Raw genomic sequence first — 25068 nt, 5'->3', positions numbered from 1 at the left:
GTACTGAACAGAAGCTCCTTGGTGCTTTCTTCAATTTGTGTTGCGTAGCATTTTGGAACAAACTTTCTTCTTTCTCACTTTCTTTTATAATGTTCCGGTTGAGCTCTATTTTGCTTAAAAAACATTTTGATTTTTTTGAATAAAAAGATAAAAATAACAAAAATAAAAATTGTAGGGGCAAAGAATTTTCCTCTTTCTCCCTTTAATTGGATCAGGGTTTTCGAAGAGGACCTTGACATCTTGAGAGGGATGTCAAGACTTGCACATGAATTGGATTAAAGCGAGGGAGAGGTAGCATAGTCAGCCTCTCTCTCTTCCCAGATTCCATCTTGCTCCAATAGCAGGACAGTTGGAGATGGGCTGGGAGCAGTGGTTGGTTGACCGGTGCGTCTGGGTTGTTCAGGGAGGGGTAGCATCTCTGGTGTAGGAACATGTCATGTCCTTTTACAGCATCCCATTTTAGGGTGGCTTTTAGGGCAGCTCGGTCACCTTTTGTCCCCACCTGTCATTCAGCTCTCACCTGTGGCTCCCACTGTAGCATGTGCAGTGGCCACACCTCAGGCAAAGGTTGAGAATAGCTGTTGGGTCATTGACCTTCGGTGAGTTAGGGACTTGTCTATCCCGAGCAAGGATCTGGTTCTTCAGGTTGTGGGAACGGGTTATTCTTTAGGTTATGGAAACGGTTAAAGCGAAGAAAGATTTTGGAGGAAAAAAGAATAGTTTGATAGGAAGATGCAATTTGTAAAATAAAGAAGGGGTGGGTTAGATAGAGAGAGACAATGTAAGGCTACAGAATCCTGTTAACCTGTTATGAATTCCCTGGAAAGCCATATGATTTGGGACTTTACCCAGAAACACTCAGAAGACAATATCAAAGCCCTGTTGGTCAGCCCAACACAGGATTTATTTTTCCAACACAATTTGAGCCAATAATCGGGCAGAGAAAGGAAACTGCAATTCAGCACTTTATTTCTGGGCAGAATTAAAGAGAAGTATTATATCCTGTCCTCATACTTCATCCCTTGTTCCTAATTTATGGAATACATGGCAAATTTAGGCTAACATCTCATAAAAATATAAGGAGTGCACTTAATTAGCGAAGCTTTTCATCCTATGATTTTTTTAACATGCTAATGGTGAATTTTATACTTCTTGGCCTATGCCTAGACATTCTTGATCAATTATTTACCAAAGTTTATATTACCTTATTGTAATGGACCCACTTGCAAAATTCTTCAGCATAGCTACAAAAGGCCAGCTAGACTAACACTTCTATAACTGAAACATTTTTTTCATAGATATACTGTATTTCTATTGTTTACATATAAGTATATTGAATACAGTGTAATTGTCCTGACATTCCACTTACCATAAAACAAAAGTAAAAATGGAATAACTTATGTACTGTTTTAAATAATGCTAGTGTTGTACAATAGTTTTTGACCATCATATTCTAATATGTCAACTTATCATTCTAATACTTACATTCCTATATCAATATTAAAAATAATATCTCTTTCCATGTCCACCTGACCTGGTTCATTTGCATTCCAACTTCTACCTCGTGTTTCTAACCATTGATAGAATCTATTCCATGTTGAATAGCTTTCTGTATCTCTTTCATTTTTTTTTTTTAACATTTGTCCATTTCCGCACAATCTAGTATATTTCTTATTGGCTCATCCCCTGAAGGGTTATTTTCATTCTTTCACTGCTGCACATATACAATCCTTGCTGCAGTCAAGACATGTAATATTAGATATATTGTCCCTTTATCATAGCCATCTGATATAATGCTTAATGAAAACAATTCTGGTTAAAATCTATTACGTTGTCTGATCATTTTTTCTAACCACGTATGGATTTGTGTCCAAAAATTCCTTGCCTTTATATAGGTCCACCACATGTGGTAATATTGGTCAGGTATTTATTTACAATTTGGGGACATATTGTTAAACATTTTAGTCAATCTTGCCAGGAGAAAATGCAAATGACCGGGTTGTCAGACACCCATGGGGCCATGCAGGGGTAACTTTGTAGGTTGTCTTTTGAGTCCCAAGCTTGGTTAGGCCTTTCTGTCAATTTAGCCGTAATTTCTCTTGGCACTCAACAGAGACCTGGAAAAATAAGCAATGGGGGCTTCGTGGCCATTTGGAAGTCTATGGTTCAGGGTTGCCCCCACCCCAAAAGGTGATGCATCGCACACCAGGAACATTGGCAAGGTCTCATTGAACTGCATTAAGAAACTGTCTTCAGATAGGAGGTTTTTTACTGCCTTGAATGCTCTGTTTTGCAAGTGACCCCATTTACAAAAAACCCATGGGGTATTTTTAGACAGCAGCGTATGGAGGGGGTTCTGTGATGTAGCTTTATTTTGCAGGAAAATACTGTAAAAATTTAGCAACCCCAGGAACACTTGTAGCTCAGCCTTGCTGGTGGGCACTGAAACCTCTCTAATAGCCCTAAGCTTATCTTTAGTGAGGTGAAACCTGGATCCATCTGTTTGGTACCCAAAGAATTCTATTTCCAGAACCCCTATCTGACACTTGTTTGCCTTAACTTGCAGGCCAGTGGGTCAAAACCACATGAGCACCTCCCTCAGCTGGCTAATATTCCTTGCCGTTATTAATACATTGTCAAAGTATGGAATTACACGGGATAGCTTGTTCAAGATTCGTTCCATTATTCCTTGAAAAATTCCTGGGGACACGCTAACCCCAATTTGAAGCCTATTAATTTAAAAACCCCACGGTGAGTAACTATCGTTTGGGCCTATGCGGTCTCACGATTAACAGGAAGTTGCTGATATGCTTGTGCAAGGTCTGGTTTTACAAAAAAGGCCCAGAGTGTGCAAGAGATGTTGGGCTACTGGTACTGGGTATGCGCTCTACTGTAACACCTTGTTCAATGTGCACTTATAGTCAGCACATGTGCGCAAAGACCCATCACCCTTGACTATGGGGACTATGGGAATTTGCCACTTTGCATGGTCAGCCGGTTCTAGGTTTCCCTTTCCCTCTTAGTTTATCTAGCTCTTTGTCGATCAGTGGCTTAGGTGCAAAGGGAACTCTATGGGGGTGTAATCTTATTGGCTCCACTTGGAGTTTAAACTAAAGGAAATAGGGGTGCCCATGTACTTGCCCATCGTCGGGTCGAACACCGTCTGGAACTTGCACAGCAATTCATCACAGCCGTCCACAGTTGTCGCGTTTATCATTTTTTGGTCTCTGGTCACCTTCATTCTTTGTGTTCTGAATCAATCCCGACCCAGCAGACTAGGATGTGATCTCTGGCAATCATTAGTAGCAAACTTGCTTCTTGGTCTTCGCTCTTTTGAGGCCTATCACCGAAATTCGGTTTCCTTGGCAGTCTGAGATTCTTACAGACTGAGCTCTTAATTGTGCTGGATTCAGGTTGGGTATGGTTCGCTTTGCAGTTTCCCAGGAAACTATCATTATTGATGACCTCGTGTCTATTTCCGCCTCATAGAGGGACCCTTCCCCTGAGACAGTGGTGCATATAGGTGCATTGCTCTGGCTTCCCACCTGGTTCACCCAGGTGTAGTTGACCCCTGGATGAGGGGTGAAACTGCTGGCTCATCTATTGTGACCTCCCTCATCTCTTCTCAGCTCGCTTGGGTGGTACTTTGGGTTAGGACCCCTGGGCACCCAGAGCAGTGCTCTGCAGACCCTCACGATATGGCCATATTTTCTGCACCTGTGACAGAGCATCACAAAATTTGCAGTTTTCTTGAAGGTAGTGTCCCCACAACTGCCGCAAACCTCTGGTCCTGCTTTTTGCACCTCTCTTTTCCGGTCTGTCTGGAACACCTCTTCCTCATCTTCTTCGTGGTCACTTGGTTCTGCAATAGTCTTACCACTCTGGATCTCATACACCTGAGGATCCCCCCTGTTAATACTTGGGGGCCCTTTCCAGCACAATACTTCTGCAGCCTTGTTAGACCTTTCAGCTACTCTGGCTTCCTCTACCACTATCTTTAGGGCTATATCATTTCCTTTAGCCAGAAGACTTTTCTGTAAGCCCATGTCTTGCACCCCTCTAACGAGTTGGAACATTAACGATTCATCAAGGTTTTGAAACTTACAATGCATTGCGGCTTTTCTTAATTCAACCAGGAAGTCGTCTATGGTATCTCCATCCTGTTGCAGACATTCGCTGAACTCGTACCGGCTTACAAATTTTGATGGTGCCGGATCATAGCGTCTCTTGGGCACCTCTTGTAATTTCGTCCAAGTGACTATTTCTATTGTTTTGGGCTCCGTTAAAGCGACAGCCCTATCAAAAACCTGTATCCACAATGGCTGAGGAACATGTCTCTTTTCCGGTTGTCAGGAAGATCTTTCATTTGCTCCAAGAAAACAATGAAATCTTGCCATATAGTTGTCCCAGGTCTCGTTTTCTGCATCAAATGGGGGTCGGCAGATGGTAAAGCAACATAGCGATGACTCATTTCTTTTGTTCAGCTTTTGAATTTGGTGCCTCGTGGTTTGTTGCTTCCTTCCGTCCGGGCTGGTTGCCTTTGTTCAAAATTCCTTTCACTATCCCACCTTCATCGCCAGATGTCAAGTTTCTCTACTGAAGATGCAGGATACAGTTTCGTGACTTCAGCTCTTTATTGGCCATAGTTAGCAAACATCAGCAAAGCCCTGCTATAGACAGGGGTTTAAATAGGGAACCCTTTAAATGAGGAGCCAATCAGCTTTTATCTGCTTGGGTTTCTAGTCTGGCTGGAGTGAAAAGTCCCAGCTTCTCAGGACATAATAGGATGAAACATGCAACAATGATACCTATTGTCATCAGGGCACTTGGTACCATGTCCAAGAATTTCACAACACATCAAGAAACATAGAACATAGAAACATATAAGTCTGACGGCAGAAAAAGACCTCATGGTCCATCTAGTCTGCCCTTATACTATTTTCTGTATTTTATCTTAGGATGGATATATGTTTATCCCAGGCATGTTTAAATTCAGTTACTGTGGATTTATCTACCACGTCTGCTGGAAGTTTGTTCCAAGGGTCTACTACTCTTTCAGTAAAATAATATTTTCTCATGTTGCTTTTGATCTTTCTCCCAACTACCTTCAGATTGTGTCCCCTTGTTCTTGTGTTCACTTTCCTATTAAAAACACTTCCCTCCTGGACCTTATTCAACCCTTTAACATATTTAAATGTTTCGATCATGTCCCCCCTTTTCCTTCTGTCCTCCAGACTATACAGATTGAGTTCATTAAGTCTTTCCTGATACGTTTTATGCTTATGACCTTCCACCATTCTTGTAGCTCATCTTTGGACCCATTCAATTTTGTCAATATATTTTTTGCAGCTTCCTGCATTAACACCAGTGTAACTGCAAAATACTGTGCTACTTGGAACATCATATATTTTAAGAAGATACTTGGTTGATACCTAGGATGCTGGCAGCAACCCGTATCAACCATTAGCACTAGTCAGTGGTATTTGTGACACTTTTTAAAATGTTCAATTGACTTAGTTACATGTTTAATGAATAAAATAGATAATAATAATAATAATGAAAGTGTGATAAGAAAAAAAATAAGAAAAGGAAAAGAAATACAGTGATACCTCGTCTTACAAACGCCTCGTCATACAAACTTTTCGAGATACAAACCCGGGGTTTAAGCTTTTTTTGCCTCTTCTTACAAACTATTTTCACCTTACAAACCCACCGCCACTGCTGGGATGCCCCACCTCCGGACTTCCGTTGCCAGCGAAGCACACATTTTTCCGCTGCTGGGATTCCCCTGAGGCTCCCCTCCATGGGAAACCCCACCTCCGGACTTCCGTGTTTTTGCAATGCTGCAGGGGAATCCCAGCAGGGGAATCCCAGCATTGCAAAAATGAGCGCTTCACTGACAACGGAAGTCCGGAGGTAGGGTTTCCCACCGAAGGGAGCAACAGTGAAATCGCAGCATCGCAAAAACACCGAAGTCCTCGAAACCACACTTCTGGATCTCTGTGTTTTTGCTTCAGCCGCTTCTGCTGGCAAAGGGGGTGAATTTTGGGCTTGCACGCATTAATCACTTTTCCATTGATTCCTATGGGAAACATTGTTTCATCTTACAAACTTTTCACCTTAAGAACCTCGTCCTGGAACCAATTGAGTTTGCAAGACAAGGTATCACTGTATAACTTTTTAGCTATGGTTACAACCCCATTGACTCAGCCTCTCCACATCCTTCTACTCTTTACAAACCATTCTTTTCTTCCATCCATGACATTCATCCAGCATTTCATATGTTGTCTTTTCTTTTTCAAATTTTTCAGCTTTTAGCAATAGCAACAGCACTTACATACCCCCTCACAGTGCTTTTACAGCACTCTCTAAGCAGTTAACAGAGTTAGCATAATGCCCCCAACTTCCAGGGTCCTCTTTTTAGCCAGCTTGGAAGGATAGAAGGCTGAGTCAACCTTGAGCCTGATGAGATTTGATCTGCCAAACTGCTGGCAGCTGGTGATCAGCAGAAGTAGTCTCCAGTACTGCACCCTAACTACTGCGCCACCACAGCTTTTCCTTTGTGGGGAAGCATGTGATAAGAAGTAGAATAGATGAATGGAATTTGAACACAGTGAAACTGGAGAGGTTCAGAGGAAGGTTGAAAAACAAGAATAGCGACCAGATCAGTTTTATGCATCCGATAGCAGAGCCACCTTGGGGAAAAGGAATCCTCAATCTGAGTATTGTATTGGCAGTTCTGTGTTAGCAAAATCTTCAGAAGAGAAGGATTTAGGGGTAGTGATTTCTGACAGTCTCAAAATGGGTGAGCAGTGCAGTCAGGCAGTAGGGAAAGCAAGTAGGATGCTTGGCTGCATAGCTAGAGGCATAACAAGCAGGAAGAGGGAGATTGTGATCCCCTTATATAGAGCGCTGATGAGACCACATTTGGAATACTGTGTTCAGTTCTGGAGACATCGCCTACAAAAAGATATTGACAAAATTGAACGGGTCCAAAGATGGGCTACAACAGTGTTTTTCAACCAGTGTGCCGTGGCACACTAGTGTGCCGTGAGACATGGTCAGGTGTGCCGCGAAGAAGGAAGCTCAGGTTCCAGTCTCACAACTTTTTGTTGAGAGAGTGAGAGTGAGAAAGAGAGAGAGAAAGAAAGAAAGAAAGCAAGAGAGAGAGAAAGAGAGAGAAAGCAAGAGAGAGAAAGAAAGAAAAGAGAGAAAGAGAGAGAAAGCAAGAGTGAGAGAGAAAGAAGGCGAGAGAGAGAGAGAAAGCAAGCAAGAGAGAGAGAGAAAAGGAGAGGAAGGGAGAGAGAGAGAGAAATGAGCAAAAAGGGGAGGAAAAAACAGAAATGAGAAAATGATTGAGACAGAATGAGAGGAAAGAGAGAGAAACCAAAGAGAGAGAGAAGTGAATCTTGATTTAAAGCATATATAGTGATCCCTCGATTATCGCGAGGTTACGTTCCAAGACCTCCCGCGATAATCGATTTTCCGCGGTATAGTGGTGCGGAAGTAAAAACACCATCTGCGCATGTGCGCCCTTTTTCCATGGCCGCGCATGCGCAGATGGTGGAGCCAGGGAGCGACGAAAGTGCTGAGGCTGGCAATGGTTGTATTTAATGTCGGCCACCCACCCAGCGCCTCCGGCCTCCTCGCCGCTACCCCCCGCCCGCCCGATTTCCCTCTGCCCGGCTGGGGAGGTGGATTCGCCGCCCCCACCAGCCCGATCTCCCTCCGGTGGCTGGGGAGGTGGATTCCCCGCCCCCACCAGCCCGATCCTTTTCCTTATCAGCGAAAATACGTTACACACACAAGCCATTCCTCCTTTTGCTGGGGAGAAGAGACCCCACCGGGCGCGAGCTGCTCTGTTATTCGCCGCTCCTCGCCACCTTCGCCTCGCTTCGCCTCAGCTGCTGCCCGCTGCCTTCATCTTCTTCCCAAACTCCTTCCCCGCCAAAGCAGCCACCGCAGTCGAACGCATGAGCGATGCAGGGCAGCCCAATGCCTCCGGGAGGGGAATCCAAGCCGGTGGCTGGGGACGCGGATCCACTGCCTTCGCAGCCCGATCTCCCTCTGTGGGGGGCGGGGCGAACCGACGATCGGGGGCTGTCCGTCCCTGTTGGGTGGTGCAGGGCAGGCACAGGGAGGGAGGGAGAGAAAGGAAAGGGAGGGAGAGAAAATTGAATGAAGGAGGGAGAGAAAGAAAGAGTAAGAGGTAGAAAGGATAGAGAAAAAGGAAGAGAAAGGGAGAGAGAAGTGACTCTTGGTGATGACGTATGACATCATCGGGTGGGAAAAACCGTGGTATAGAAAAAAAACCGTGGAGTATTTTTAAATGTATTATTTTTTGAAAAACTGTGGTGTAGCGTTTCGCGAAAATCGAGACCGCGAAAATCGAGGGATCACTGTAATTAAAAGCACCCAAAGAATAAGAGAGAGAGAAACCCAGCCCTCACCTGCTTTTGGAAATGGTTCAAAAGTGTGTATGCACACACACACACACACACACACACACGGGTGGGGAGGAGACAGGGATGGAAAAAGAGAGGAGAGTGTCTTAGGGTGTCATTTTGTGTCATTTTGGTTGGTGGTGTGCCCCAGGATTTTGTAAATGTAAAAAGTGTGCCGCGGCTCAAAAAAGGTTGAAAATCACTGTCTTAGGGTGTCATTTTGTGTCATTTTGGTTGGTGGTGTGCCCCAGGATTTTGTAAATGTAAAAAGTGTGCCGCGGCTCAAAAAAGGTTGAAAATCACTGGGCTACAAGAATGGTGGAAGGTCTTAAGCATAAGACGTATCAGGAAAGACTTAACGAACTCAATCTGTATAGTCTCGAGGACAGAAGGAAAAGGGGAGACATGATCGAAACATTTAAATATGTTAAGGAGTTAAATAAGGTTCAGGAGGGAAGTGTTTTTAATAGGAAAGTGAACCCAAGAACAAGGGGGCACAATCTGAAGTTACTTGGGGGAAAGATCAAAAGCAACATGAGAAAATATTATTTTACTAAAAGAGTAGTAGATCCTTGGAACAAACTTCCAGCAGACGTGGCTGATAAATCCACAGTAACTGAATTTAAACATGCCTGGGATAAACATATATCCATTGTAAGATAAAATACAGGAAATAGTATAAGGGCAGACTAGATGGACCAGGAGGTCTTTGCTGGAGAGACGGAGTAACGACACGGACACCAGAGCTGGATTTAAAATTGGGTCATTTTTATTAACATAAATTTGCATAATTTATTCAAATACTTTTGCATAAATTAGCATAAACAACTATGACCCGGAACTGGACCTGCAGGGTCAAACAAATACTTCCGGGGCGGAAATGACGTATGCCAGCAAACATTCCTGGGCAACTCATGGGCGTATCTCGATGCAAGGTCCAGGTGAGGGCCAGGCCGTCACCTGTGACCTTTTCTGCCATGCTGTGCATGAGGGGGGTCCCACCGGCTAACCCGAATCGGGGAATTAAAGGTGTAGGACCCAAAGACAGGTTCCCCCCAGCTGCTCAGGCAGAAACTCCCTCCATGAGCTTGCGGAGAACCTGTCAATCATCCCCAAAGATGCCCAAGGGAGAACGCGCGGTTGCTAAACCACCCAATTTTCCGCCCCTAACCTGCCTACCCAATGACCAAAGGTAAGCCAATTAACCTAATTAATGCAAGCACCCCCTAACCGCACATCCATCACCCCAGTGTGGAATGGGCGAAAAAACAGCTCAGCTAAGAGGCAGAACTGCAAAAAATTCCCATTCGGCCCCCTAAGGGCGACCCCGAAGCACACTGCAAAATAGTGGAGGGCGGGCGGGTGTCTGCTCAGTAGCTCGGTCCGGGCGAAAAGGAAGAGCCTCGGGCCTGCTCGCCCTTATATAGGGCAAGCAGGCCCCGCCCGGACCAATCAGGGCCTTGGCCAATCAGGCCCTGATCTCCCGAGCGAAGTCTCGCATCGCGAGACTTCGCCCGGGATCCAAAATGGCGGCCGCCATGAGGGACCGTGTCTCCCGGTCCCTCCAGCAAAGCCTGCCTGCCGGGTAAGTCCGGCGCTGCCCTTGCTGGAGAGACGGAGTAACGACACGGACACCAGAGCTGGATTTAAAATTGGGTCATTTTTATTAACATAAATTTGCATAATTTATTCAAATACTTTTGCATAAATTAGCATAAACAACTATGACCCGGAACTGGACCTGCAGGGTCAAACAAATACTTCCGGGGCGGAAATGACGTATGCCAGCAAACATTCCTGGGCAACTCATGGGCGTATCTCGATGCAAGGTCCAGGTGAGGGCCAGGCCGTCACCTGTGACCTTTTCTGCCATGCTGTGCATGAGGGGGGTCCCACCGGCTAACCCGAATCGGGGAATTAAAGGTGTAGGACCCAAAGACAGGTTCCCCCCAGCTGCTCAGGCAGAAACTCCCTCCATGAGCTTGCGGAGAACCTGTCAATCATCCCCAAAGATGCCCAAGGGAGAACGCGCGGTTGCTAAACCACCCAATTTTCCGCCCCTAACCTGCCACAGGAGCGGGGGTCAGATCTCTATCTTGGCCCCCCGACTCCCCCCTCTAGCTGCGCCAGCTCACGCAGAGACCGCTGCAGGTCCTGTAAGAAGATGGCGTTCCCCTGGTCAGACAGGTGAACGCCATCGTCACGGTAGAGCCATGGCTTATCTATTGATATAAGGGGATGAGGTATTACCACTCCACCCAATTCTCTAACCGTTTTACCCATAGCCCTATTCACCCGCCGCCTAGCCCGGTGAATGGCCCTAAGGGAAGAGGCATCCCTCCACACAAGCCTAGGTAATATTTCTGACCACACCACTTGCGTGGTGGGCCAGACCTCACGAAGCCTTCGCAGGTCTTCGCGTGCCTGGATGAGCAGCGCCAGGCCTCCCAGTATGCACAGGTCATTGCCACCTAAGTGCAATACCAGCCACCTGGGTGCGGCCACAGGACGCTGCCCACCCAGACCCCTTTGGGCGCGACTCCAGGAGCCGCCCCCCATATTGCCGGGCGCAGCCACAGAATGCTGACCGCCCAGCAACGCCGGTAGGAGACCCTCCCACCGCATACCTCTCCGGCCCATCCAGGTAACGTTGACCCACCGCCCCAGGGACAGGTGGGTCCCGATGGCGCTCCTGGCTGCCGCGCGGCCGGCCCAGAAAATCATGCTGTGGCCACACAGCAGCGCCGTCGGTTTCGTGTTAGCCTGGGGACCTGCAAGAGGACACAGACACAGAGAGGTTACCTAGCCTAAGCCCTGCCTGGGATCCTCAGCGGGCCTAACATAACCCAAATATGCCGCTGACCGCCAGCGGCCGATCTCCCGAATCCGATGGGCCGGGAAACCAGAAAGTGCCGCACTAGTGGCGGCGCCGATACGGAACGAATGCGTTCCATAACCGGCGGGATCCATGCCCACCTGGGCCATCGCCCTAGATACTAAAGCCCAGAATTGGAAACGGGTCAGAGGGGTACCGTCACAATGCCTAAACAGGTACCCCTGGCCTGACCCCCTCATACCACAATAAAGCCGTAGGGCGGCCACCGGACACACCGACTGGTCGGTGGCCGCACTAAGTTGTAAGGCAACCCCTCTGTGCAGCTGATCCGTTTTAGACCTTCTCACTACAAGGGACACCCCCCCTTGTCTAAAGGCCAGATCAGCGAACTGGAAGGCCCGGAGCGAAGTGTCAGCCTGAGACGAAGCCATGGCCTCGCTGACCCGAAGGGCCCCAAAGAACATGACACAAGCCGCTGCCCTGAAAAGACGGGCCTCGTACAATGAGGAACACAGACTGCCAAAAACCACGTTGATTGATGACAGCTGCTCCACCGTCAGGGGCTGACGAGTGTCACCTGGGGCCCCCGCTTGCTCCCTAAGCCAGCCCTCCAGCATCTTCCGGATGCGAAAGTCACCCGAAAGATCTGCAAACCCCCCCGCCTTGGACAGAAAGGCGAGGCCGGCTAACCGGGACCGGATCGTCCTAACTGACAGGCCACGCTGCCTAAGTTGGACGCAAAACTCGGCCAAATGCTCTACAGGGACAGGCCAACTAAGCTGGTAACCCCTGCCCTGCCTAAACTCCCCAAACTCCTTACCTGCACGCTGGTATGCCCTGAGGGTGCCGGGCGCTACAGACAAGGAGATTGCCCGGGATGCCTCGCCTCTCCACCACTCTGGATCCCTCCCAGACTCCAGAGGTGGCTGGGGAACGCTTCTGGCAGTTCTCGGGCCCACGGGGCCAGGGTCCGAAACCTGGACAACTGACCACGGGACAAGGCATCAGCAACCCCGTTATCTAACCCGGGGACATGCTTAGCCAAAAACAATGCGTTTAGAGACAAGGACCTGTGCACAAAATGGCGGACAAGCCGCATGACCCTGTCGCTCTTTGAGGACAGGGCATTCACCACATGGACAACCGCTAGGTTGTCACACCAAAAGTGCACAGTCTTGTCCCTAAACTGCTCCCCCCAAAGCTCTAAGGCCACTATTAAGGGGAAGAGCTCCAGGAACGTAAGGTCCTTAACCAACGAAGAGGCACTCCATTCCGGAGGCCATGCCGACCAGCACCACTGGTCACCTAACACTACCCCGAAACCACAAGTCCCCGCGGCGTCAGAGCAGAGCTGCAACTCAGCTTCCAACAGAAGCTCGTGCCTCCAGAAAGACAACCCGTTAAATCTATCCAAAAAATCCCGCCACACGCCGAGGTCAGCCCTGACCCCAGCGCAAAGGCGGGTACGATGATGGGGCAAACGGAGCCCCTTCATCGCATCATACAACCTCCTGGAAAAAGCCCTTCCAGGAACAACTACCCGACAGGCAAAATTAAGAATGCCTGCCAATTCCTGAAGCTGCCGTAGGGTCACCTTCCGGCAGCCCAGGACCTCATCAAGCTTCCGCTTAATCTTTACCAACTTCTCCAGGGGCAATCTGGAAGATTGCTCCTCTGAGTCCAATTCAATACCCAGAAAGGTAATCCTGGTGGCGGGGCCTTCGGTCTTCTCAGAGGCTAAAGGCACCCCTAATTGAGCACAAAGGGCTTCGAAGTCCCGCATCAAAGCAAAACATTGCTCTGAATGCGCAGGCCCCGCCAACAGGAAATCATCAAGGTAGTGAACGACCGTACCCAGACCACTTTGCCTCCTGAGCGCCCACTCCAAGAAGGTGCTAAAACTCTCGAAAAGAGAGCACGAGACAGAGCACCCCATGGGCAAAGCTCTGTCCACGTAATAGCCCCCCTCGAAATGGAAGCCCAACAGCTCAAAGTCGTCTGGGTGTATGGGGAGGAGCCGGAATGCAGACTTAATGTCGCATTTACCCATAAGGGCTCCCACCCCACACTTCCTAACCATAGTCACGGCTGCATCAAAGGATGCATACCGGACTGAACACAACTCGTCAGGAATGAAATCATTCACTGACTCCCCTTTTGGAAAAGACAAATGGTGAATCAACCTAAATTCACCACTCGCCTTTTTGGGGACCACACCTAAGGGAGACACACGAAGATTCGGGAAGGGCGGCTCCGAGAAGGGCCCCAGGACCCTGCCTTCGGCAACCTCCTTCCCGATCTTCTCCCTAACAATGTCTTCATGACCAACAACCGACCTAAGGTTGTCAGACATGAAGGCCTTCCTAACACCCTGATAAGGGATCCTAAATCCCTCTGAAAAACCTAGCAAGAGAGCGGCCGCTCTCGAGCGAGGGTGGTAGTCGCCCAACCAACCCTCAAGCACCCCTAAATTAATTGGGCTGGGCCCCTTTTCCCCCAGCAGGTGGGGGAGGCTTTGGGGGACCCGAGCCTTTCTTTTCAATCCCCTTCTTGGGGCGGGGGCACACGGCTGCGGAATGGTTTCCCCCACAACTTCCGCAGGCGTGACGAAACCTGCAAATGGGGCGAAAACACGCCCCCTTTGCAGCGAACTCGTGACATATTAAAGAGGCCCCTTTACTAACGGCGCCCGCCACGGCCTTGGCCGGCGCGGGCGTCGCAGGCTCCTCCTCCATAAAGTGACCGCTATCGGTCCTATCACAGCCCTCCTTCCCTGACATATGAGTGGCCTGGAACCACAGGTCCGGAACCACCATATCCCAAGGCAAGTAGGGGTCATGGGCAATACGCATACGGAAACCCTTGTCGTAATGCCTCCATATGGTGCCCCCATACTCAAAATGGGCCCTCGCTATCAAGTCGATGTACTTCAGCAAGGCAGCGGCCCTCCCCGGCTGCCTCTGAATGACCACCGACGCAAAGGTCAGAAAGGCATACAGCCACGAGCTGAAGCATTTCGTGACCTTTGTCTTTTTCACCTTCTCCCCAGGGACAACCTCCTTATCCTGTTTAGGGACCTCCCTGTTCAAGATGGAGAACAAATCAACGTACTCCCCCCGCCAGATTGCCTCCTTAACTGACGGGTGCAGATGGTACCCTAAAGGTGTGGCGGGCAACCCGCAAGGGATGGCCCCAGGCTTGATGCTGGCGAACGGGTCCCACACCGTGGTGGCCCCCGAGCCCAGCACCCCAAGCCCCGGTGGATACATGAATGGGACCGGTGGCATAATGGCCGGTGGAGGAGGAATCCAACCCCCCACCCCCGCCCCAGGTGGGACAGGTACCCCCAGCGCCCCCACTGGCGGAGCTGGCGGGGACCAGACCTGACCACAGGTGCCTGCAGCAGCCCCCGTGAAGGTGTTGCCACCCCCTAAAGCTGGCGGGATGAACCCGGGACCCTGAATGGGCAGGAGCGGAGATGTGCCTGCATGTGGTGCAACCTCACCTGCCCCGTAAGGGGTAGAAGCCATCCACGGTGGGCCCATCCTGGTTGGGCCCTGGAACGATGACCATTGCCCAGGCTGGGCCATCTGTCCAGCATGGCCCGTCTGCCCGGTGCTGCCCGCCTGTCCGGTGCCCGCCATCTGTACTTCGTGGGCCACTTGCCCAGTTGGGGCCGACTCCTCTTCGGGGTCTGCGCCCCAAGCTGCGGTGGCAGCCGAGGAAAGCCCCTCCGGGCCTGCCCCCGACCTCCACCTCTCCAACTCGTCGAGCCGCTCCAGGACCCTGGCCCAGGAGAGAGAAGGGGACACCTCGGGTTGAGGGACTGTGGGCATAAACCCTACCACCCCCCCAACCGGGATCCCCCCCGGGGGCCCCTCTGCCGCCGCCCGAGCCCGGGCAGACGGCCTGGCAGCCCTCCTAGGCCGCACCACAGGTTGGGCCGGGAGGGCCTTAGCTGGCCGCTTTTTAGGGGCCATACTACTAAAATCTATTTTTTACACAAAAAGGAATAGGGCGGGACCAAGCCCTCCCCCAACGGGCCCTGCACCCCGTGGGCAAAGGCCTGCCAGAAGCAGCAGGCCTCCGCAGAACAAAGCCCTCCCAAGAGGCTAATCCCACCTCCCAGTGGGCAACAAGGCCCGACACCAGGCCTTTATCCCAGGCCACAAGCCACCCCCAGGACACCACAAGCCCCAAAGGCAGCACCCCCACCACCCACAAACAGGCAATGAGGCTCCAAACCGGAGCGGAGTCCAGCCGATGCTGGCTCCGCTAAACGCTGAAAAGGCTCTTCGCTTAGACCACAGGCCACAAAATGGCGCCTCGCACGAGGTCGCCACCTAAAATGGCCGCCGGAGCAGACGAACGAACGTCTGCTCAGTAGCTCGGTCCGGGCGAAAAGGAAGAGCCTCGGGCCTGCTCGCCTTTATATAGGGCAAGCAGGCCCCGCCCGGACCAATCAGGGCCTTGGCCAATCAGGCCCTGATCTCCCGAGCGAAGTCTCGCATCGCGAGACTTCGCCCGGGATCCAAAATGGCGGCCGCCATGAGGGACCGTGTCTCCCGGTCCCTCCAGCAAAGCCTGCCTGCCGGGTAAGTCCGGCGCTGCCCTTTTCTGCCGTCAGTCTTCTATGTTTCTATGTTTCTACCTGTGGAATCCTTCAAGAAGGATGGGAAGACAGAAACCAGAGACAAGTTATCTGCCTTGCAGGAGGAAAAGGAGCAGTAAGTTAAAAGCTGAAGGGACATGCTGAGGAAGGCATAACAGAATTTGAGGCAAAGGATAGTTTGACAAGTTTCATAGTTTTGCATAGTTTTCTTGTGGAAAACTCCCAATTCAGTTGAAATACATGGATGTTTGTGAATACAGGGGAGGATTGTGGCCACCATATTCATTCACCCTCATCCCTGGAGATGGAAGGAATAGAGAGAGAAAATGGTTCTTCACCTTTCATGGCATCTCAGGGTGGCACTATTTAACAGATTAACAGAGTTGAATGGGATCTTGCAGATCATCTAGTCCAACCCCCCTGCCCAAGCAGGAGACCTTACATCTGCCTCTACCTGGGATCAAACTCACAACCTCCTGATTGTGAGGCAAGAGCTCCACCTCCAGGTCACAAGAGTTATGTTGCATTATTGACTGGAACAATAGCAGTATTGACCTAGTTTTTCTGAATCGAAAAAAGGCGACAAGGACACAGAGAGAGGAGAATGTTTCATGTAAGCAGGGGTTCTGGTTCTCTGAATGATTTTTAAAAAATATATAATTTTATTGATTTTTAAATTTTTTTACAAAAGACAAAACATAAAGCATAAAATGTGCCATCAAAAATAAAAATTCCCTTCACCAGGGAAGATTCAATTTTGTATCCTTCATTTGCTTCATCTCTGGGTTACATTGTTCATTCTTTATAAAGTGATTGAATTTTATTTCTTACATTTGCATCGCTTACTGATGTTGTTAATATATAATTTTTGACCTTCTCCCACCGCCTCATTGTTGCTGCTAATTTCTCTTCATTATAATTATGTAGTCTAATTTCCATAATTTCATAGTGAATGTGGTCTGTCATGTATCTGCACCAATTTTTTATCGTCCATTTATTGTCATCTTTCCACCCAAGCACTATAGTTGCCTGGGCACTTTCTATCGCTGCAGTTTTGATTTCTTCATATTCTTTTACCTCACTATTTTTTATCAATAATGCTGCTTCTTTGGTTATTTTCCAATTACCATTCGTAATTTTATTCACTTCCGTTTGTATTTGTTTCCAAATTTTTTGAACTTTATTACATTCCCAAAACATATGCATAAATACTCCTTTTTCCTTACACCCATGCCAACAATTTCCTTTCTTCGTTGTTTGGAAACGTGCTAATTGTACTGGTGTATAATACCATTTATGTAATATTTTTCTTCTCATCTCGTTCTCTGAAAGATTGAGGATCATTTTCTTTTTAATATTGATTGTTTCTTCATTACGTATTTGACCCCTATGACAATCATTAAGTATTGTACCTCATGATCCTTGACAAATGTATATTTTTCTTTTATATACACTGAGAGCATATGCACGAGGACAATTCCTTGTGTGTCCAATCACACTTGGCCAACAAAGAATTCTGTTCTCTTCTGTTCTGTTCTCTTCTCTTCTATTTGCAGGAAATTTAGTGAATAGAACAAAACTAAGTTCAAGCAATCATATTTCATTGATTTGCATATAATAAAAAAATCATGGTAATGAACTTTTTTTTGATTGTGGGAATCACTTTTGAAAAATAAAATCAGGATGATATTACATGTGCACATATAACGGAAAAAGCCAGAATAGTAAATTATTGTAGGTACTGTATTTTTCAGAGTATAAGACGCATTTTACCCCCCAAAAGAGGGTGAAAATTTGGGTGCATCTTATACACCAAATGTAACCACTGTGGTCTCTGCCTGCCAGCAATTTACCTCCTCGCAGCAAACAGCAGCAGAGCCTGCTTAGCACAGGCCACTGATTCTGCCTCCCGACACTCAGCTGATACATTGAAGTTGCCAGCAAGCCCACATGCTAAAATGAAAGTGAAACTAAACTAAAGTTGGATGGAGGCAAATTGCTGGAGGGATCAGACTGCCGAAAGCAGTTTGTTTTTTGCTGCAAGGAGGTAAGTCAATAACTTTCTGGGATGGTTTAATGAATCCTGTATTGAGCAGGGGGTTGGACCCGATGACCCTGGAGGTCCCTTCCAACTCAATAATAATAATAATAATAATAATAATAATAATAATAATAATAATAGTAATAATAGTAATAATAGTAATAATAGTAATAGTAATAGTAATAATAATTTATTGGATTTGTATGCCGCTCCTCTCTGTAGACTTGGGGCAGCTAACAACAATAATAAACACAACATGTACAATCCAATAATAAAAAACAACTAAAAACCCCTATTATAAAACCAAACATACACACAAACATACCATGCATAACTTGTAATGGCCTAGGGGGAAGAGCTATCTCAACTCCCCCATGCCTGGCGGTAAAAATGAGTCTTGAGTAGTTTACGAAAGACAGGGAGGGTGGGGGAAGTTCTAATCTCCGGGGGGAGTTGGTTCCAGAGGGCCGGGGCCGCCACAGAGAAGGCTCTTCCCCTGGGGCCCGCCAAATGACATTGTTTAGTCGACAGGACCCGGAGAAGGCCAACTCTGTGGGACCTTATCGGTTGCTGGGATTCCTGCGGTAGCAGGTGGTTCTGGAGGTAATCTGGTCCATTGCCATGTAGGGCTTTAAAGGTCATGACCAACACTTTAAATTGTGACCGGAAACTGATCGGCAGCCAATGCAAGCCACGGAGTGTTGAAGAAATGTGGGCGAATCTTGGAAGCCCCACAATGGCTCTCGCGGCTGCGTTCTGCACGATCTGAAATTTCCGAACACTTTTCAAAGGTAGCCCCATGTAGAGAGCATTGCAGTAATCGAACCTCGAGGTGATGAAGGCATGAGTGACTGTGAGCAATGACTCCCTGTCCAAATAGGGCCGCAACTGGTGCACCAGGTGAATCTGGGCAAATGTCCTCCTCGCCACAGCCGAAAGATGATGTTCCAATGTCAGCTGTGGATCGAGGAGGACGCCCAAGTTGCGAACCCTCTTTGAGGGGGTCAGTAGTTCCCCCCCCCCAGGGTAATGGATGGACAGATGGAATTGTCCTTGGGAGGCAAGACCCACAGCCACTCCGTCTTGTCTGGGTTGAGTTTGAGTTTGTTGACACCCATCCAGGCCCCAACAGCCTCCAGGCACCGGCACATCACTTCCACTGCTTCGCTGACTGGACATGGGGTGGAGATGTATAACTGGGTATGATTCTATGATTCTAAGAACTATAAATGCCTATAGAATGTTCAAATTATTGCACTTATTTTTTAAAGACTGCTTTATTATTGTTCTAGGCAATCTAACAAAATGAAGCTTTTTAAAATACAGTAGTCCCTCACCTATCGCTGGTGTTACGTTCCAGTCCTGGCCGCGATAGGTGAAATCCGCGATGGGGAATTTATCGACTGATAGTACTTATTTAAGTATTTATATTGTAATTGCTTGGTAGTTTTCATTGTTTTAAGTGTTTATAAACCCTTCCCACACAGTATTTATTTTAGATACAGTATTTAAATACAGTATTTACAATTTTAGATATATTTTTTTTATAAAAAAACCCCTGCCGATCAAGTTCGGCGGGCTGTTTAAATCTGCCGATCGGCTTCCTCAGAAACCCGCGGTGAAGTGAAGCCGCAGTAGGTGAAGCGCGGTATAGCGAGGGACTACTGTATATGCTTTATCCGAAGAAGTCCAGTTCTATTGCATGGGACTAGCAGAGAATACTCCCAGAAAGCCACATCAATTTTAAACATCTGTAAAATTAAGATAAGGCAGCTGAGTTAAACTGTCACTTAGTCATGGTTGGAATAGATCTATTTAAATAATTGGGAGGAGTTAGCGTGATTACATTTAAGAAAACTTTATGTTATTAATATACTGCCATAATGTACATTTCTCCAATTCTTTGCAATTTCTATTGGTCAGGCACATATGCACAGAAATACACAGCAGACAGTGTATATCATCTATGCTGTTTGCTGTTTGGTAAACCTTGTTTTCTTCCCCCCAAACTAAGGTGCATCGTATACTCCAGTACAACCTATACTCCAAAAAATACGGTAAATAAATTGACAAATGTAGAAAAAAAGATCATACTTTTTTCAAGGAGCCCTTTCCATACGGGAAGATGGGAGAGCAAGTTTTCAATGATGGGAGTGGCTGCTACTTACAAAGTAATTCAGGCATATAGGTATTTAAATAGCTACTGTGTTTCCCCGGAAATAAGACCCTATCTTATATTTTTGAACCCTGAAATAAGTGCTTGGCTTTATTGCCATGCACTCAAAAGCCTTATTGGGTTTATTATCAAGGGATGTCTTACTTTGGGGAAACCAGTATAGAAACACAGGTTTTCATCTTGAAAACATGTTGAATAAGAAATCCATTTACTTGAAATGTTGAAAGCAAATTGATAAATGAAGTGCAGAAGGTTAGTATCCACCCTTCTCCCAGAACAGTGGTTCTCAATCTTTCGTGCGATAGGAAAAATGTGGCCGGGCGGTAGGAAAAGCAAGTAGGATGCTTGGCTGCATAGCTAGAGGTATAACAAGCAGGAAGAGGGAGATTGTGATCCCGCTGTATAGAGCGCTGGTGAGAGCACATTTGGAATACTGTGTTCAGTTCTGGAGACCTCACCTACAAAAAGATATTGATAAAATTGAACGGGTCCAAAGACGGGCTACAAGAATGGTGGAAGGTCTTAAGCATAAAACGTATCAGGAAAGACTTAATGAACTCAATCTGTATAGTCTGGAGGACAGAAGGAAAAGGGGAGACATGATCGAAACATTTAAATATGTCAAAGGGTTAAATAAGGTCCAGGAGGGAAGTGTTTTTAATAGGAAAGTGAACACAAGAACAAGGGGACACAATCTGAAGTTAGTTGGGGGAAAGATCAAAAGCAACATGAGAAAATATTATTTTATTGAAAGAGTAGTAGATCCTTGGAACAAAGTTCCAGCAGACGTAACTGAATTTAAACATGCTTGGGATAAATATATATCCATCCTTAGATGAAAATACAGGAAATAGTATAAGGGCAGACTAGATGGATCATGAGGTCTTTTTCTGTCGTCAGTCTTCTATGTTTCTAATGCCGTGACCCCTTAATACAGTCCATCATGTTGTGGTGACCCCCAACCATAAGTCTAGCGCCAATTCTCCCAAGAGAGCTTTAACCTGATTGGCAGGAATGCCAGAGGGACATCCCCACTGTAAATACCTGATTGGTTGGATTGTAAAAATAAATTCCAAGGCACCAGCTTTAGTTCCTAACACCATGGGAAATTTGTCTTTTCAGCTGGTCTTAGGTGACCCCTCTGAAATCGTCGTTCGACCCCAAAAGGGATCCTGACCCCAAGGTTGAGAACCACTGTCTAGAAGAATGAAATATTCTAAGAAATATTAAAAAGGCAGAATATTATGGATGAGAGAAGGATAAACATGCTCTTGGAAAGTAGCCCCCACCTTTGTTAATAGCCCCACAAAGACTGGTGCCAACTTATCTGCAAGACAAAAGGCTGGGCCAGTTTATCTACAAAACAAAAGCCCTTCATGGTCAGGACATATTAGGATTAGCCTTCTACCCATCTCACCACATGGTACCTGGGAAGATTGAATCACCCATGAAGGTTCAACCAAGCCTGGGACTCAAGACAACCTACAAAATTACTCTCGCATGGCTCCACATGGGAACCTGACAACCAATCAGAAGGCATGCCCTTGTCACAGGAACAGGAAACAAATTCAAAGACCAAGAGAGGGGTCTCTCTCTCTCTCTCCCTCCCTCCCTCCCTCCCTCCCTCCCTCCTTCCTTCTCTCTTTTTCTCTTTCCTCCCAGATGAGTGGAAGGATGGTGAAAAATGCAGAAACTTTTGCCAACTTCTTTGATCCATGATTTAAAAACTCCTCCAATATCTTCTCTTTGACTCCAGATAAAGCTAATCCTTCCTGTTCAGTTATCATGATAAAGAAGTCTTTTTCCTCTCCTTGAAGAGTAGATTTTGCATTCCTTATCAAGCCAAATGTGGGGAAGAAAAGCCTCTGCTATTCAATAAATGTTGAACTTAATTCAATAAAGGTTGATCTTAATCAGTTTATCTACAGGCTTTGTCAAACCAGCTATGCTTTAACAAACCTATTAATGAAAGACCAGAAGACCTGAAAGGCTGGTGCCTATATTTATTTTTTATTTATTTATCAAATTTCTATACTCATCACATTTGCATGCCTCTGGGCAGTTTAGAGAAGAAGGCTGACTTCCCTACACTGTAGCAAACATCAGTTAAAAGCTTTCGACCAGCTTCAATTGGATACGCAATGTGCATCTTTACTCAATCTTGATCATGATGTTACCAGCCCACTGCAATATTTATCAAGCAACAGTGTGTGACTTCTATACCAATTATTTCTGCTCAGTCTGATAAAGATAGTGTGTTTCCCTATTCATAGACATCCTTTGAACAGGTCTGCATCTTAATGGTAATGAAAAGGAGAATAAGTGACAGCCATGAATTAACATTTTCATTACTTTGTGGGTGTTTTATGTGGTCTAGAATTAAAATAAAGCTGTAGAAGAATTAAAGCTCAGCAGACATGAATTGGAAACATTATTCTCACACTCTTTCCAAAGTAGGAAATGCGAGGGACCAGAGCAAACATGACCGAGAAAGAAAGGATTAGGAATGAATGAAGTTTTTAAAATTTGCTTATAGATAAAAATGAGATATAGAAAAGAGGGATCATTTATTTATTTTAAGAGAAAGTTATAAGTTATTAAAATGGTTATACATTATGAAGGGGGAGATAAATTATACATTTTCTTCTTTATAGATCCTGTGATTACCATGGAATTAATCTCACTACAAATAGAACCTTTTTCTCCTTCAACAATCAATGCTAAAGCATCAAAATTAATATTAAAGGATCTGCCTCTATAGCTTGAACAGCAAGATGATCTGAAAAAGTTACCTAGTCACTTCGAAATAATGAACAAATGCAGAGATGGAGGAAGTCTCAAAAACTGTCAGATATGTACACAATACTACATATTTTATAAGGTGCCTTACTGGTATATATTATTTCCTCTTTTCATATTAAGAAGGTTTTGAAATAATAGATGAATTAAGTAACTCATGAATGAAAGCAAATATATGTCTCCCGGGATAATGTTGCAGGATCTTATCTAGCTTGATCACCAGGACCAGAGATTGATTGATTGATTAATTGATTGATTGATTCATTCATTCATTCATTTAGTCAAACAATTATAGGGTGGCAATTTGTACAAATAAAACATTAGATAAGTAATGATAAATAGAAACAAAAGAAGACAATAGGACAGGGGCGGTAGGCACAATGATGCGCTTATGCACGCCCTTACAGACCTCTTAGAAAGGGGGAGAGGTCAATTGTAGATAGTCTAAGGTTAAAGGTTTTGGGGTTAGGAGTAGAAACCACAGAATCAGGTAGTGCATTCCAGGCATTGATTACTCTGTTGCTGAAGTTGTATTTTTTGCAGTCAAGTTTGGAGCGGTTGACATTTAGTTTAAATCGATTTCGTGCTCGTGTGTTTTTGCGGTTGAAGGTGAAATAGTCATTAACAGGTAGGACATTTTGGTATATGATTTTATGAACTATAATTAAGTCGGAACGGAGACGACAGAGTTATAAGTTGTCTAAACCAAGAATTTCAAGTCTGGCGGAATAAGGTATTTTGTTGTGAGAAGAGGAATGAAGGACTCTTCTTGTGAAATATTGTGTTGTCTCAATTGTGTTGATGTCAGATATGCAATGTGGGTTCCATACAGGCGAGCTGTATTCTAGGATTGGTTTGACAAATGTTTTGTAAGCTCTTGTTAGCAGTTCAAAATTACCAGAGAAGAAGCTGTGAAGGATTAGGTTAACAACTCTTAAAGCCTTTTTGGCAATGTTGTTGCAGTGGGCTCTAGGACTTAGGTCATTGGATATGAGTACTCCAATGTTTTTGACAGATTGAGGGTTATCAATAAGTTCAATTCCTCCAAGTTTATATTTAGTATTCTGATTCTTTTTACCAATGTGTAAGACAGAGCATTTGGTGGTGGAGATTTGAAGTTGCCAGGTTTTAGACCATTCTGCTACGTGGTCAAGGTCTTTTTGAAGGGTAGCAGCATTGTCTTCCAAGCTTTTGGACTCGTGCTGGACTCAGTCCTCAGGGAACGTCTCTTTAGCAGAGTGTGTTAAGTAACATTCCCTTTACTGAATAAGTAAATATAAGTTGCAGCTGAGAATTGTGTTGAAATAGGGTTCAACACTTACTTGAGGTATTGAACCTGAGGACAGAGAGCCTCACATCCTCCAATTGTTTTGGAATTCAGTTCCTAAAGTTAGCATTTAGACTTATATACCGCTTCGGAGTGCTTTTACAGCCTTCTCTAAGCAGTTTTGTAGAATCAGCATATTGACCCCAACAATCTGGATCCTCATTTTACCCACCTTGAAAGGATGAGTCAACTATTTTTTTTCCTTCACTATATTCTTATTTTTCTTTCATTTTCTTTTTTCTGCATATTTTTTCCTTTATTTTCTGCATTTATTCTGTCATTCCTTTTCAGTATGTATTGGCTATCTTTTAAATCAAATTTACAATAAGATTATAAAAATCAAAATGCTACAATATTTACTTCAAGACCTAAATTCCTCCAGTAATTTTTTGAAATTATTCTCCTCACATACAGATAAGACATGCAGAGTATTTTCTATAATAGTTATGTATATTGAGAACTGAAAACTGTAGAGGGAATACAGTTTAACTTGCAAATATTCTAAAGGAAATATGACATCAACACAATCTACTGTAAAAGAGGGATATAAAGGTTTAATATATTGCTTTTTTCCTTTTTTTGTTTGTTTTCCTTTTCTTTTTTCTATGTTTTTTGTTCTCATTTGTCTTGGTCTGCATGGTTTTGTTCAAAGTTTGTATTTTGATGTTTTAAATATTTTTTGAAAATGTTTTATATTTAATAAAAAATATTCTTAAAAAAAAAGACATGCAGAGTATTTCCAGGCTTAATGTCTGGAACCAAGGATTAGTAGGTTCTTTCCTTCTGTGCATTCAGCTTGTGTTTGAAGGGGAATTATGCTAAAATTTCACTAA

General features: G+C 45.6%; 1 protein-coding gene across 1 annotated transcript in view; it reads right to left on the bottom strand.

The window, feature by feature from the left end:
• STXBP2 (syntaxin binding protein 2) overlaps positions 1-25068 on the bottom strand; it is a 209452-nt gene that overhangs the window by 38122 nt on the left and 146262 nt on the right. The gene's annotated exons all lie outside the window — the stretch shown is intronic.

This window comes from Erythrolamprus reginae, chromosome 2, assembly GCF_031021105.1.
Source record: "Erythrolamprus reginae isolate rEryReg1 chromosome 2, rEryReg1.hap1, whole genome shotgun sequence".
Lineage (NCBI taxonomy): Eukaryota > Metazoa > Chordata > Lepidosauria > Squamata > Dipsadidae > Erythrolamprus > Erythrolamprus reginae.
The sequence above is the reverse complement of the archived record's forward strand: the minus strand, read 5'-3'. Positions and strand labels throughout refer to the sequence as shown.